This window comes from Medicago sativa, chromosome 5 (assembly GCF_051527215.1).
Source record: "Medicago sativa cultivar Bolivia chromosome 5, Bolivia_mono, whole genome shotgun sequence".
NCBI classification, from domain to species: domain Eukaryota; kingdom Viridiplantae; phylum Streptophyta; class Magnoliopsida; order Fabales; family Fabaceae; genus Medicago; species Medicago sativa.
Genome location: NC_140753.1, coordinates 57,829,834 through 57,845,706, shown reverse-complemented (window position 1 = coordinate 57,845,706; position 15,873 = coordinate 57,829,834). Strand labels below are relative to the sequence as shown.

The 15,873-nt window shown below is 35.6% G+C and overlaps 1 pseudogene; it reads left to right on the top strand.

The window, feature by feature from the left end:
* Positions 1-6,936: 6,936 nt before the first annotated feature.
* Positions 6,937-14,203, top strand: LOC146923428 (GDSL esterase/lipase At2g24560-like; annotated as a pseudogene).
* Positions 14,204-15,873: the final 1,670 nt, after the last annotated feature.

Here is a 15,873-nt window from a genome sequence, read left to right as displayed (position 1 = left end):
AAATGATGTTGATTGTTGTTAATGTTAATGATTAAGTTATGACTAGTGTGTTTAATGTGTTTGATTATGTTATGGAAAATGATGTTAATTTATTAAAAATTTGTGTAGATATGGCCGATCAGGAGCCCATTGATCCATCTAAGATGATTGGTGGTAGGCGTGCTCAGACACAAAGCTACCGGAAGGAGAAGGAGAGGAGAAACGCACATATCCCAAAGAGGGGAAGAGGTCGGAGGGGGGGGGGGGGGGGATGGTTCAGGGACTTCTCAGCCTTCTGAGGCTTCTCAGGCACAGCCTGAAGAGTCGCAGGTGGTTGACCCGACCCAGGCGGTGGAGTACCTGAACTATCAGGATCACCATGATGTGACTGATGGTGGGTACGACGAGCCAGAGCAGCCGCATATGCCAGGGGAGCCAGACGATGATGACATTGCTATGGCGGCTGCCTCGGAGGTGTTGCCTACGGACGCTCCCTTTCCTGGAGGACCGCAGGACATATCTTTGCTTCACTCTTATGCCAATCATGTGGCATTGCCGCTTTGGTATAATAAGGATGACGTAAGTATTTTTTTTTTTAAATGTTCTTTCTTTATGTTTAATTACGTGTTTTTTATATGTGTTTTTTTATATGTGTTTTTATATGTGTTTTTTTATATGGATGACGTAAGTAAAAACAATTATGTGTTCTTTCTTTTAGTTAACTTTTATATATGTTTTTTTTAATTCCTTTCTTTATGTTTAATTATTTTCTTTATTTTTCCTTTCTTGATTTAAATTGTTTTATTTATATGTTTAGATTATATGTTTTATTTATATGTTTTATTGATATGTTTTATTTATATGTTTTATTGATATGTTTTATTTATATGTTTTATTTATATGTGACTTTCTTTAAATATGTTTTATTTATATGTTTTATTTATATGTGATTTTCTTTAAATTGTTTTATTTATATGTTTTATTTATATGTTTTCTTTATATGTGATTTTCTTTATATGTTTTCTTTATTTTTATTTTAGCATTTGTTAAGTTTAATATTTATTAGTTAAATGTTTACATTGTTTAAACTATGTTTATTTTTCTATTTTTTCAGTGCCGCAAGAAGCGTTTTGTAAAACCAATTAATCATGGCCCCAAGATTTTGAGTCTCGGACGTCCAAACCCCAATTAGAGATGGTTTTGGGATCCGCTTATGCAGAGTGGCTTACATGATTTGGTATACTTGGGCTACGCCACTGTGCCTCACGCTTTGCTGATGACTCTATGCGAGAGGTGGCATTCCGAGACCAGCACTTTTCACATGGCTATGGGGGAGATGACTGTGACTTTGGATGATGTCGCATGTCTTATGCATGTCCCGATTGAAGGGCGGATGTTGGGCCACCGGAAGAAGATGCTGAGACATGAGGGAGAGGCACTACTGATGACTCACTTGGGTGCGTCGAGGTCGCAGGCAGAGAAAATCTGCAATACTGAGTATGATGGATACATTAGTTATCCAAAGCTGAGGGAGTTTTATACGACGCACCTTGGTAGAGCCAACCTTTTGGCGGATACACAAGATCCAGAGGAGCTGGAGGAGTTGGAGAGGGTTAGGACTTATTGTGTGAAGTCTTACCTTCTATACTTGGTTGGATGCTTGTTGTTTGGGGATAGAAGCAACAAACGCATCCAGTTGATCTATTTGACGGCTATGGCGGACGGCTATGCGGGGATGCGTGCTTATTCATGGGGAGGGATGGCACTTGCATACCTGTACGATGAGTTAGCTCAGGCCTGTTTGCCCGGAGACAGGCAGCTTGGGGGAAGCGTGACACTGCTCACTGTAAGTAAAAATTAAATTTAAATTTAATTTTTTTTGTTAACTATTATTATTTTGTTATATTTTGTTATATTTTTTTGTTAATTGTAAATTTTATTTTTTTAGTTAACTTTAATTTATTTATATGTGATTTGTATGGTTTATGCAGGCATGGTTTTTGTCGCACTTCCCTAAGTTTTACACTGTTGATCCAAACCCGGACTACATTGAAAATTTACCGGTTGCGGCGAGATGGACTCTTCAGAAGGGTCATGGAGAGGGGGCCACGTATCGGTCATTGCTTGATCGCATTACGTTTGATGACGTATGCTGGAGGCCGTACGAAGGGCACAGGGAGTTCCAGCCTTTCGAGGAGGTATTTTGGTATTCTGGCTGGATCATGTGCGGCGATCGTAGGGTGTACCGTCACCTGCCGGAGAGGGTATTGAGGCAGTACGGATACGTCCAGTCCATACCTAGACCTCCGACGGATGTTCCAGCGCTGACACCGGCTGAGATTGTGCAGGCCTTCACGGACTTCCGCACTCACACGCTTAAGGAGGCTAATTGGGGTGAGCAGGCAGGAGAGCAACCATGGCGTATGGCAGAGGGCTATGTACGATGGTACACGGTTGTGTCTCACCCTCAGATTTTGCCACTTCTCCCGGGAGATGTTCCGAGGCCTCCAAACGAGGAGCAGATCGTTGCAGAGCAGTGGGAGCGGTACGAGGCGAGAAGCTCCCCTGACACCTATGACATGGTTAGCGGCGCTGTTGCCCATGCTGATCAGTTTTTGGGTCAGGAGGTGACGAGCATGACCCCTCAGGAGCTGTATGCGGCCTTGCAGGATGTTAGGCAGCAGATCGCGCCGATCATTACCAGGAGGAGAGCCTAGAGACCGAGGAGGAGGCAGCAGCAGCATCAGCAGGACCAGGACCAGCAGTAGGATTAGGACTGCTAGTATTTTATGTTTAGGATATATTTTTAGGACTTGGTGTTTATTTTCATGACATTTGGCCGTTTTGTTAGTACTTTCAGTACATTTGTTGTTACTTTGTTTCGATGACATTTTTTTATGACTATTGTTCGTTTCCGTATTATATTTTCAATTTCAATTATGTTGCTAATTTTCTTTGATTAGGTTTTATGGTTTGGCATTCAAACAATGTGTTTACAATGTGCAAAAACACATGTAACAGGTTCTGCCTTCAACAGGTTCTGTCATTTTCTGGCTTCAGGACGACTCGGCAGTTAACTGCCGAGGAAATAATGAAACCGACGGTAGTTAACTGCCGAGGTTTTCCTCGGTACTAAACTGCCGAGGTTTTCCTCGGTACTTAAGTGCCGAGGTTTTGTTTTATTATTTTTTTTTGAGGGAATGTTTTGTTTTATTTTGTTTAGAATAGAATTGTGTTAGAAAATGTTAGGAATTATTTAGAAATTATTTTATGTTATTTGAAATATTGCGATAGAGTGAATTCCAATAAATATTGCGATAGCGTGAATTCGAATAAATATTGCGATAGTGTGAATTTCAATAAATATTGCGATAGCATGAATTCGAATAAATATTGCGATAGAGGTTTCGTTACATTACATAAACTATCATTACATTACATTCGGAAATGTACCTTCCAACTACAACAATTATCTTACCTTTGAATGGGTTTAATTCAAACTAGCTAAACAGCAGGACTCCAGCATTCGTCCAGAAGTGCTTTTGTTCCATTCCAAATGTTAAATTCTTGTTGGTCTTGGTTTAAAATGATAGTATCTAAGTGCCAACGGAATGAGGTCCAGACCTTGACACTTCGATACCATCATTTAAACGAAGCCAACAAGAAATTAACACTTAGAATGGAACAAAAACACTCCCGGACGAATGCCGGTGTCCTGCCATTTAACTAGTTTGAATGACCCCATCCAAAGGAAGACAATTGTTGCAGTTGGAATGTGCATTCCAACTACAACAACTGTCTTACCTCTGAAATGGGGTAAATTCAAACTTGCCAAACAACAGGACTCAAGCATTTCGCCTCGCGTTCATGCTTTCCTTTGAAAAGAATAAATTTTTGTCAGATTTGATTTAGATGATGGTATTCAAGTGCCAACGAAATGAGGTCCATTCCTTGACACTTAATACCATCATCTAAATCAGTCTAACAAGAATTTAACCTTTTCAAAGGAAAAACATGAACGCGAGGCGAAATGCTTGAGTCCTAGCCGTTTGGCAAGTTTGAATCACCCCATTTCAGAGGTAAGACAATTGTTGTAGTTTGAATGCACCTTACCCTAACTAATGACGATCTTCTCGCGGAATCAAGCTGTTGATGATATCTTCAGTTGATCTCAGCAACGTCACCCGCATATCGATCCACTGGAACTTGGTGTGCTCCCAAAACATACTCGTCACGTTTTCGTCGTTCTTTAACTCCACCCAAGTGAATGATACGCTCCCCTCGTCGAGCTTTGGACGTTTATACCGAATATTTTGCACCCTTCTTGTGTCTCTTGGGTTGACTCCTTGGTTGAATTCATTCAGTTGATCCTTGAGATCTCTTAACGTTACATCAAGGCACCGAACCTTCAACCTTTGAGGTTCTCCTCCGTTGAATGTTGCATGAACGTCGATCCATCCGGCCATTGTTTCAAATCTACGCACATAGAAATTTAAAATAATCAATGAAAAACTCATTCAAACATTTCATCAAACACTTAATGTGCAAATTATACATAGACTCTAAAAATCATAAAAATAACCCTAAAATGTAATTGTCTAAAAAAAAAATTAACGTAAAATATAGCAAAATTATTCAAATTATATTTACTCTTAAAATAAATCATATAGTCTTACTAAAATAAAATAAAAAATATAAAACACCAAATTAAAAAATAACCCTAAATTTTTTAAATTATAACATAATCATCATGCAAACATTTTAACAAAATTAATCAACTAACATCTAATCTAAAAATGATTTATAACATGTAAATCTAATTAAAAACTAAAATAAAAAATTAATTTAAAACACCAAATTAAAATATAACCAATAAACTTTAAACTATAACATAAACATCATACAAACATTTTACTCTAAAAATGAATTATACTATGTAAATCTACTCAAAAACTAAAATAAAATAAATCTACTTAAAAACTAAAAAATAAAAACATTTATAACAACTAAAATTTAAGTTAATAGCATTATAATTACTTACTTGTGATTTTGTTGAATAAATTTGGTTGGATTTGGTTGGATTTTTTAGAGAGATTTGTGAGAGAGATTTGAGAAATTTTTTTTGAAGATGTGATGAATAATGGAGATGAGAGAGCTTCTGCCAGACTTGTAGCAGAAGATCCTCGGCAGTTAACTACCGAGGAATTCCTCGGCAGTTAACTGCAGCCGGATTTTAAATTCCTCGGCAGTTCCGAGGGGGCAAAAACGTATTTTACATGTGTGTCCCAGCCTTCTCTAATGTGTCAACAGCAATTTTCAAATAATCCTCCAAAGCGGGATCGTAGGAGAGTTCGGGACTCAACTGAAGCCTCTAGTTCATAGGCTTCATGCATGAGATATGGAGCCTTTTGAGGACATATGTCCCCATGTAGTAGACCCCAACTCTATACCAAGGACCAACCACACACAACATAGTTCATTCCAGGAAAGGAACGCATGATACCTGATCCAATATGGCTTTCTTGGATCAAATATAGGGCAGGTTTGTTTTGGATATTTTGAAAAAAAAATCTATTTTTTTAACTAAAAAATCACTTTTTTTATTTTGGTAGTGTTTGTTTTAGATTTAAAAAAAATCCATTTTGCTAAAACAAAAATCATTTTTAGCCTCAAAATGAAAAGCTATTCTAAATAGCTTTTTCAAAATCTACTTTTTTTCTAAATGCAAAGAACTCAAGTGTAAGAGTTTCAAATCTTAAAAAAACGATTTTTATGAAAGTAAACAAACAAAAATAGCTTTAGATTTTTTTAAAAATCTCTAAAAAAAAATCTCTAGATTCTTTGAACTCAAAATCTATTTTTTTTAAAGCTGAAACAAACGCACACATAGGTTGATGATATTGTTCTGTGGTGTTCATTAATGGATGATAATTTATATTAAGAAAATTAAAACTACAACTAAGCTATTCTAAAATTAATTTTTTTTCATTCATTTCTTTGATAATTATTACATCCACCAATCTTCTATTTATACAAGATAGAATTGACATATTCTTTAACAAACTAAAGATGTCCTCTGAATTGACATATTCTTTAACAAACTAAAGATGTCCTAAAGATCTATTTAGTTACTTCTAGAAAGAGTGTGACGTTTGTTGAATTATACTCAATGACTCCTGGAACTTGGGCTTAATATTTGACATATTTAGACCTTGTTGAATGATATTTACCAATTATCTTAATTTCTTTACGTGAACAAAATTTCTACTTTTCCATTAAGAAAAACGAAAATCTAACCACACATGGTGTTAATCGCCTGTGAAGCTCGTCAACTTTCCTTTTTTAAGTTTTCCCAATTTCTTAGTAAAAAAAATTGACATTTTCATCCTTTGCCCGGTAAACACTTCATCAAATTCAGGATAAATTCCATCATATTAATTTTGTTTAACGTAAAATGCCCCCGTCTTGCAATTTTTCTCACAATTGATTCCTCGAGTGTAGTTCTATTGCAATTTACAAATTTATGCAAAAGAGAAATTAGTCATCTTTATATTATGAGTGACTCATCTATAGCCATTCAAATTGTACATTTTTCTATCAAAATAAAATAAAATTTGTAGAAGTGGAACAATTTAGTCACTTAACAAAAATTTCAAAATAATTTCAATGATCGTCCTTAGGTTAATATTAAACAAATTATGGTTAAATTATTCTCTAAAATTATCTTGAAAGTGATTGGTGCCCAATATGTTTGAAAGTTGCGCAAGCAATTAGTGTGTAATATATTTCAATGTTGTAAATCTAGATCATACTAATAAAAAAGAATTTCATACATCATTTTATGATTTCATTAAGTTTAAAGACCAAATCATCCAATCCCTTTAACTTCAAGTAACACTCCACTATATATAGTTAGCTAAAACCATGTCTCAATTACCAGATGAAAAACTTCAAGCAATGGCTTATGCAATTCCCTTTATCATTTTAATGCACGTTTGCACCATTGCCAATTGTGCTTCAAGCAATGACTTGAAATTGAGATCAAAATTCTCATCAATTTTAGTCTTTGGGGATTCTACAGTTGACACAGGAAATAACAACTACATCAAAACAAAGATAAAGAGAAATCACTTACCTTATGGAAGAGATTTTCCTAATCATGTACCTACCGGTAGATTCTCTAATGGAAAATTGGCTATTGACTTTCTTGCATCAAAATTAAACCTCAAAGAATTTGTCCCTCCTAGTTAAAGAAATGAATCTCATCACTTAATGTCATGATTATGATTGACTTCCTCCTCCTAATAACAAATAGTCAACATCATCATTTCATTCTGTTTATAAACATTGTACAGTTATTGTTATTATTATTGTAATTATGGTTAGCTCAATTATAGGACCATGACCGTAAACTATTATGTATATTTAAGCACAGTTGCTGCAATGGAACAAATATCACATTATTCACCATTTTTTATCTTGGCATCAGAGCTTTAAGCTTGAAAGCTCTCATCGATCCAATCATGTCATCCGCTGCCAACACAAACCAGAAAAATGACCTTCCTACAATAGTTTCTGTCAAGTTGGACAGAGACAACTATCCATTATGGAAATCATTGGTCCTTCCATTGATCAGAGGCTGCAAACTTGATGTCTTCTTGTTGGGGACAAAAGCATGCCCAGATCAGTTTATCACATTAGGTGAAACAACAAGAAAAGCCAATCCTGACTATGATGATTGGATTGCTCGAGATCAAGCACTCCTAGGATGGCTAATCAACTCCATGACAACAGACATAGCCACACAGTTACTGCACTGTGAAACATCCAAGGAAATTTGGGATGAAGCCCAAAAGCTTGCAGGAGCTCATACAAAGTCAAGGACAATCTACCTCAAATCAGAATTTCATAATACTCGTAAAGGGGACATGAAGATGGAGCAATATCTCATGAAAATGAAAACTCTTGCAGACAAGTTGAAACTTGCAGGGTCACCAATTTCAAACTCTGACTTGATGATCCAAATTCTGAATGGATTAGATGCTGACTATAATCCAATGGTAGTTAAGCTTGCTGATCTGATTGATCTCAGTTGGGTTGAATTTCAATCCCAACTACTAGCTTTTGAAAGCAGAATAGATCAACTCAACAACTTGAGTGGCCTTACAATCAATGCATCTGCAAATTTTGCAAGCAAGGCTGAGTATAGAGGAAACAAACAGGGAACACGAGGCAATTGGAGAGGTTCCAACTTTAAAGAAATGAGAGGAGGTAGAGGAAGAGGAAGGATGCCAAAACTCATATGTCAGGAATGCAATAAAACTGGTCACACTGCTGTAGAATGCTACCATCGATTTGATAAGTCCTATACAGGCACAAATAACTATGATGAGAGTGTAAAACAAGGAACTCATAGTGCCTTCATAGCCTCACCCCATTATGGTCAAGACTATGAGTGGTATTTTGATAGTGGGGCCAGCAATCATGTCACACACCAAAGTGGCCAACTTCAAGATCTTGGTGAGAACAGTGGTAAGAATTCTCTACTTGTTGGTAATGGTGAAAAACTAAAAATATTGGCTTCTGGTTATACTAAGTTAAATGATGTCAACCTGCATAATGTATTATATGTGCCTGAAATCACCAAAAACTTGTTAAGTGTATCCAAGCTCACTGCTGACAATAATGCTATTGTTGAATTTGATGAGAATTGTTGTTATGTGAAGGACAAACCAACAGGGAAGGCACTTCTAAAGGGGAGGCTTAAGGATGGCCTATACCAACTCTCAACCAATAAAGAACCATTAACCAATAAAGATCCATGTGTCTACATGTCTCTCAAAGAAAATTGGCATAGGAAACTTGGACATCCCAACAATAAAGTACTGGAAAAGGTGTTGAAAGATTGCAATGTAAAGACATCACCTAGTGACCAATTTACATTTTGTGAAGCCTGTCAGTTTGGCAAACTTCACCTGCTACCCTTCAAATCCTCTTCCTCTCATGCTAAGGAACCTTTAGATTTGATTCATACTGATGTATGGGGCCCTGCACCAATTTTATCTCAGTCAAATTTTAAATACTATGTGCATTTTATTGATGATTTCAGCATATTCACTTGGATTTTTCCCTTAAAACAACAATCAGACACTATACATGCTTTCAATCAGTTCAAAAATTTAGTTGAAAACCAATTTGACAAGAAAATAAAAATGATTCAGTGTGATGGTGGAGGTGAGTTCAAACCTGTCCAAAAACTTTCCATAGAATCTGGTATCCAATTCAGAATGTCATGTCCATATACCTCTCAACAAAATGGGAGAGCTGAAAGAAAGCATAGGCATGTAGCTGAACTAGGATTAACACTGCTAGCACAAGCCAAAATGCCACTCTCATACTGGTGGGAAGCCTTCTCTACTGCTGTCTACTTAATAAATAGATTGCCATCATCTGTGAATACAAATGAAAGTCCCTACTCATTGTTGTTCAAGAAAGACCCTGACTACACTTCCTTGAAACCTTTTGGTTGTGCCTGCTACCCTTGCCTCAAACCATACAACAAGCACAAACTTCAATTTCACACGACAAGATGTGTATTCTTAGGGTACATCAGTTCTCACAAAGGCTACAAATGTGTCAATTCACATGGAAGAATTTTTGTGTCAAGACATGTAGTCTTCAACGAAAATCATTTTCCCTTCCAGGAAGGTTTTCTGGATACAAGAAATCCTATAAAAACTGCTACTAATGAAATTTCTATAGGGTTACCTTTTTGTCCTGCAGGTGTTACTACTGATAACACAACTGAGGAAACAAATAATATTGTTGATCACGAAGAGCAAGAATTAGATGACAGCAACACAATAGCAGATCAACCAGTGTTGGGTGGTAGCTCTGAGAATACACATGAGAACAATCTCAGGGAAAGTGACAGCGAAACTGAAGACTCACCAGAAGCAGTTGGAACACCTGAAAACAATTCACCACCTCAACAAAACATCATCAACACACATTGGATGAGAACAAGAGGCAAGGCAGGAATATACAAGCTCAAACTACCTTACATAGGGCTCACCGAGGAACTCAAAGAAGACAGGGAACCAGAAAGTGTAAGAGAAGCACAAGTCAGGCCAGAATGGAAAGAAGCAATGGATGCAGAATACAAGGCTCTAATGAACAACAAAACATGGACATTGGTACCATTTCATGGACAAGAAAATATCATTGATTCAAAGTGGATCTACAAAACAAAATACAAGGCAGATGGCACAATTGAGAGGAGGAAAGCGAGACTTGTTGCTAGAGGTTTTCAACAAACAGCTGGATTGGATTATGATGAAACATTCAGCCCAGTTGTCAAAGCAAGCACTGTAAGAATCATTCTTTCTATTGCTGTACATCTCAATTGGGAAGTTAGACAACTAGATATAAATAATGCTTTCTTGAATGGCAACCTCAAAGAAACTGTTTTCATGCATCAACCTGAAGGGTACATAGATAAAACCAAACCACATCACATATGCAGATTGACCAAGGCAATATATGGCTTAAAGCAGGCCCCAAGGGCTTGGTATGACAGTTTAAGGCACACACTATTGACTTGGGGATTTCAAAACACCAAGAGTGACTCATCTTTGTTTGTTTTAAGGGAGACCAGTCACACTACATTTCTACTTATCTATGTTGATGACATAATAATCACTGGCAGTAATAACAAGTTTCTAGAGGCCTTCATCAGTCAACTTAATCTTACTTTTTCACTGAAAGATCTCGGAAACCTTCATTACTTTTTGGGAATTGAAGTTCATAGAGACAACAGTGGGATGTACTTGAAACAAACAAAGTACACAAAAGACTTGCTCAAGAAATTCAACATGGAAAATACATCATCCTGCCCCACACCAATGGTAACTGGGAGACAATTCACAAATGAAGTGGAGCCAATGTCCAATCCTACACTCTACAGACAGGCTATAGGTGCATTACAATATGTAACCAACACAAGACCTGACATAGCCTTTGCTGTCAACAAGCTCAGTCAATACATGAGCTCTCCAACCACAGATCACTGGCAAGGAATAAAGAGAATACTGAGGTATCTCCATGGAACGACAAATCTAGGCTTGCACATTAAACCATCAACTGATCTTGACATAACAGGGTTCTCAGATGCAGATTGGGCAACAAGCACAGATGATAGAAAGTCTATGGCAGGTCAATGTGTGTTCCTTGGTGAAACTTTGATTTCTTGGGCTTCAAGAAAGCAAAAAGTGGTGTCCAGGTCAAGTACTGAATCAGAGTATAGAGCCTTAGCTGATCTAGCAGCAGAAGTGGCATGGCTCAGGTCACTACTAGCAGAACTAAAAGTGCCAATACATAGAAAGCCAGTTTTGTGGTGTGATAACTTGAGTGCTAAGGCACTAGCTTCCAATCCGGTTATGCATGCCAGGTCTAAACACATTGAGATAGACGTACATACGTGATCAGGTCCTTCAAAATGAAGTCGCAGTTGCCTATGTTCCTTCTGCAGATCAAATTGCAGACTGCCTAACCAAAGCTCTCACTCACACTAGATTCAACAATTTGAGGGACAAACTTGGAGTGACAGAGTCACCATCAGTTTGAGAAGGGGAGTTAAAGAAATGAATCTCATCACTTAATGTCATGATTATCATTGACTTCCTCCTCCTAATAACAAATAGTCAACATCATCATTTCATTCTGTTTATAAACATTGTACAGTTATTGTTATTATTATTGTAATTATGGTTAGCTCAATTATAGGACCATGACCGTAAACTATTATGTATATTTAAGCACAGTTGCTGCAATGGAACAGATATCACATTATTCACCATTTTTTATCTTTCTTGGATCCAAATCTTTCAAATGAAGAGCTTCTAACAGGTGTTAGCTTTGCATATGGAGGATCTGGTTTTGATGATTTTACAATAGCTTTAACTGGTGCTATATCAATGTCTAAACACGTTGAATATTTCAAAGATTATGTGGATAAGGTTAAAAGCATTGTAGGGGAAAAAGAAGCTAAACAAAGACTTGGAAATGCTTTGGTGATCATTAGTGCTGGAACTAATGACTTTCTTTTCAATTTTATGACATTCCAACTAGAAGGTTGGAGTTCAACATTAGTGGATACCAAGATTATGTTCAAAGTAGACTTCAAATTTTCATTAAGGTAAATTGATTAGAATTATTTTCTTTTTGGGTATCATCAATTAGAATTCATTAACTAAATATCATAATTATATATACTTATAAAAGAGTTTAATAACTATCTTTTTGGGTATCATCAATTAGAATTCATTAATTAAATATCATAATTATATATGCTTATAAAAGAGTTTAATAACTATCCACCAATAGTATAACAATTTTTTGTACAAACCTTCAATCATATTTCATCTAGGTGATATATCATAATTATCATTTTCTTTTAAATATTGAAATATCTCTATTGTAAGATGCGATTAAATGCATGTATTCATACATTTAACAAAAAAAAAAAAAATTAGATGCATGAATACATTTTTATTTTTTATTTTGACGGTCTATACTAATTAAACTCATTAATTATAAAAATAGATCGTAATGTTTAATTAATTCTTAAAAAAATTCTAACAAAAATTCACATAAATATTACTATTAATTCCTTTCAACATATTCTTTTTTATCTTGATTCAAAATATTTTTCTTAAAAAATTGTAGGAACTATACGAGCTTGGATGCAGAAAATTTGCTGTGACTGGATTTCCTTCTATTGGTTGCCTTCTTAAAAAAATTCTAACAAAAATTCACATAAATATTACTATTAATTCCTTTCAACATATTCTTTTTTATCTTGATTCAAAATATTTTTCTTAAAAAATTGTAGGAACTATACGAGCTTGGATGCAGAAAATTTGCTGTAACTGGATTTCCTTCTATTGGTTGCCTACCTGTTCAAATAGCAGCCAAGTTTGTAAGTTTAAAGGAACGGAAATGTGTGAAAGATGAGAATTTAGAGGCTAAGGATTACAACCAAAAATTGGCACGACGTTTACTTCAATTACAAGCAATTCTTTCAGGAAGCAGAGTTATTTATACAAATATATATGACCCCTTGACTGGCTTTATCAAACACCCTGAAAAATATGGTGAGCTTTATTTATCAATATTTCTATTCATGGGCTTGTTAGTGTGCGATCTTGGTTTTTTTTTTTTTTTTGTTTTTTTTTTTATAATTATAATACATTTTTTTATTCTTTAGGTATGATAGTTAACCTTTCTTCTTTAAATTTGTTTGAAGTTTATAATAGTTCTTTCCATTAAAAAGAAAGTTCAGCCGAGATTGAGTCTTATAACGAGACGAATCGAGTGTGAGAGCAACCTATATTTAATGTCTGATAGTGAATATGATTATCTATAGTGGATGAACTTATAAGAAACCAAAAAATTAAAATAATGTTCAAGCTTGAATATTTTAAAAATAAAAGGAAAAAAATAAGTTTAAGGTTATAGCTTGAAGTTTGGGATGGCAGGGGAGGGAAATACTTTAAAAATAAGGAATAGAGAAATGAAAAAGGAAGAAATGTATTTATTTAACTTTGGCAATAATGAAAGTACAATCAAACTGGCTACTAGTTGATACATTTTCCGTCCACGTTTTGAAAGGTAAATACATGTTATGAGGTTCCTATAAGAGAAGTTTATTTTTCTTCGTAATAAAAATGCATTTGAGAAATATTCTGGAGGGTTTTAGCAAGTTTAGATAAATTCATCAAATTCTTTCATTGTTCTTACAATAGTTTCAAAATTAAAAACATCCTTTCAAATAAGACAAAAGATCCCTCTCTCTTTGCTTTCACGTTCCTTCCAAAGCCTTCACTTCCCTTCTATTTCAAACTCTTAACCTAAACCTAACTAATTTTAACGGTGAACAAACATTTGTTTCCTAGTATTGTTTTTGTATTCTTTTGACTTTTTATTATACAGGTTTCAAGGAAACAAACAAAGGATGTTGTGGAACTGGCACATTTGAAGTAACTCCATTGTGTAATGAACTCACACCAGTATGTGATGACGCTTCAAAATATTTATTTTGGGACAGTGTGCATCCAAGTGAAGCAACCAACAAATATATTGCTAAATACATAGAATTGGAAGTTCTACCCAAGTTCCTATTTCACAGGTGTAAATTTGATGTCTAGAGCTTCCAACTTCATTTGTATATAGTACAAATAATATGAAATCCATTTGGGAGTCCTTGTAATTAATTAATTTATAGTAGAAAAATTACAGTGTTACTTATAATGGATCAATGTAGTAGATAAATCTTTGCATTAAGTTCAGTGATGGTCCTAACACCCAAGCGAGGTTGAACCAGTGTAGACGGTATAAAATATCAAGGTTTTGTCTCTTCAAAAATAGATATATGTTAACTTAACCAAACGTGAAATTATGAATCAAAATATTATGTATACAACAATGACAACATAGATATAAATAAATTTACCTCTAACCAATTTACGGATCTCGTTAAGGTCCTCATCAGAAAACAGTAAGAGAGATTTTCCATGCAACTTATTGTTGTGAATTCAATAATAAAACACACCAATAAAGAACAAGTGTGTGTGGAGCAAAAGGAAGTGGTAATCAACTAACAAAGTGTCTTCAAGCAACAACAACAAAACAGACCTAAATCTAAGTGTAAAGCAACACCACAAGCATAATCAAAGCAATAAAGATAAGAAAAGAAAGATAGGAACAAACACACCAAGATGGTAACCCAGTTCGGTCCAATATGACCTACTCTGGGGGAGAGAGCAGCCCTCCAATCCACTAAGATGAAAGTGATACAAATGAGTTACAAGAGATTAGCTTTAACAGCTCACAAAGAACAAGGCTTAATTTCTACTCACTTTCATGTCACTCACACTCTCAATGAATCCTAAGAGAGAACACAAAAGGAAGCTTTTGATCCTTCCAATGGTGAAATCTCACTACCCAAGATGTTTACAATGTTTCCCAACTCACAAGAGAACCTCTCTACAAAGACACTCAACCCTAAAGTTACCTCCTTTGCAATACAAGGTTTCTCTCTCAAAGCCACACACAAAAGAATGAAGAAGAAAGCTTTAAATAGTGTTCAGAAACTCGTAGCATCGTACTACGATGCCTCCCATCGTGCTACGATGGAGTAGGTAATAGTACAGTACTATGCCTTATCCATTCATCATCGTAGTACGATATAATACCATCGCACTACGATTTTTCCAGTCACGAACCAAAAACTGAACACTTACCATCGTACTACGATGACATCCATCGTACTACGATCTTGCCAAAACTCCAGCTTCCAAATTTTGAGTCAATTTTCAACACTTATAATCTTACGTACAAACAAGACCTTCCACTATTCACTCAAAATTTTTTGCATGGCAATTTAAAGTCCTTAGAGAAGTCACAAAGGAGACAACCGCAAGATGGAGTCATTGAATATGACCAATTCGTTCGGTCCTAGGTAATTCCTGAAACAAAAAACTTTACTCGTTTAAGATGGTGGAGAGAAAAATCATAAGAGAGAATTGATGGAGTTCAACAAAATATTTGATGAACATCCAAGTGAACATTGAGGCTGGAGACAAGACCTACTCTTACTCTGTGCATTACCAAGATCCTTTGAGCTCTTCAAGGATACCATACTTTATGCTAAAGAAGAAACTGACACCATGGAGGAAGTCCAAGCAGCGCTAAGCCCAGGAGTTAACCAAGTCCAACGACTTGACGTTTCATTACAGTGGAGAAGGCTTGAATGTCTCAAAAAAAAAGGTAGTGTATAAGTTGTACCAATATATAGGACACCAATGATTTCGTGCAATTTATGGTTGGCTCGGA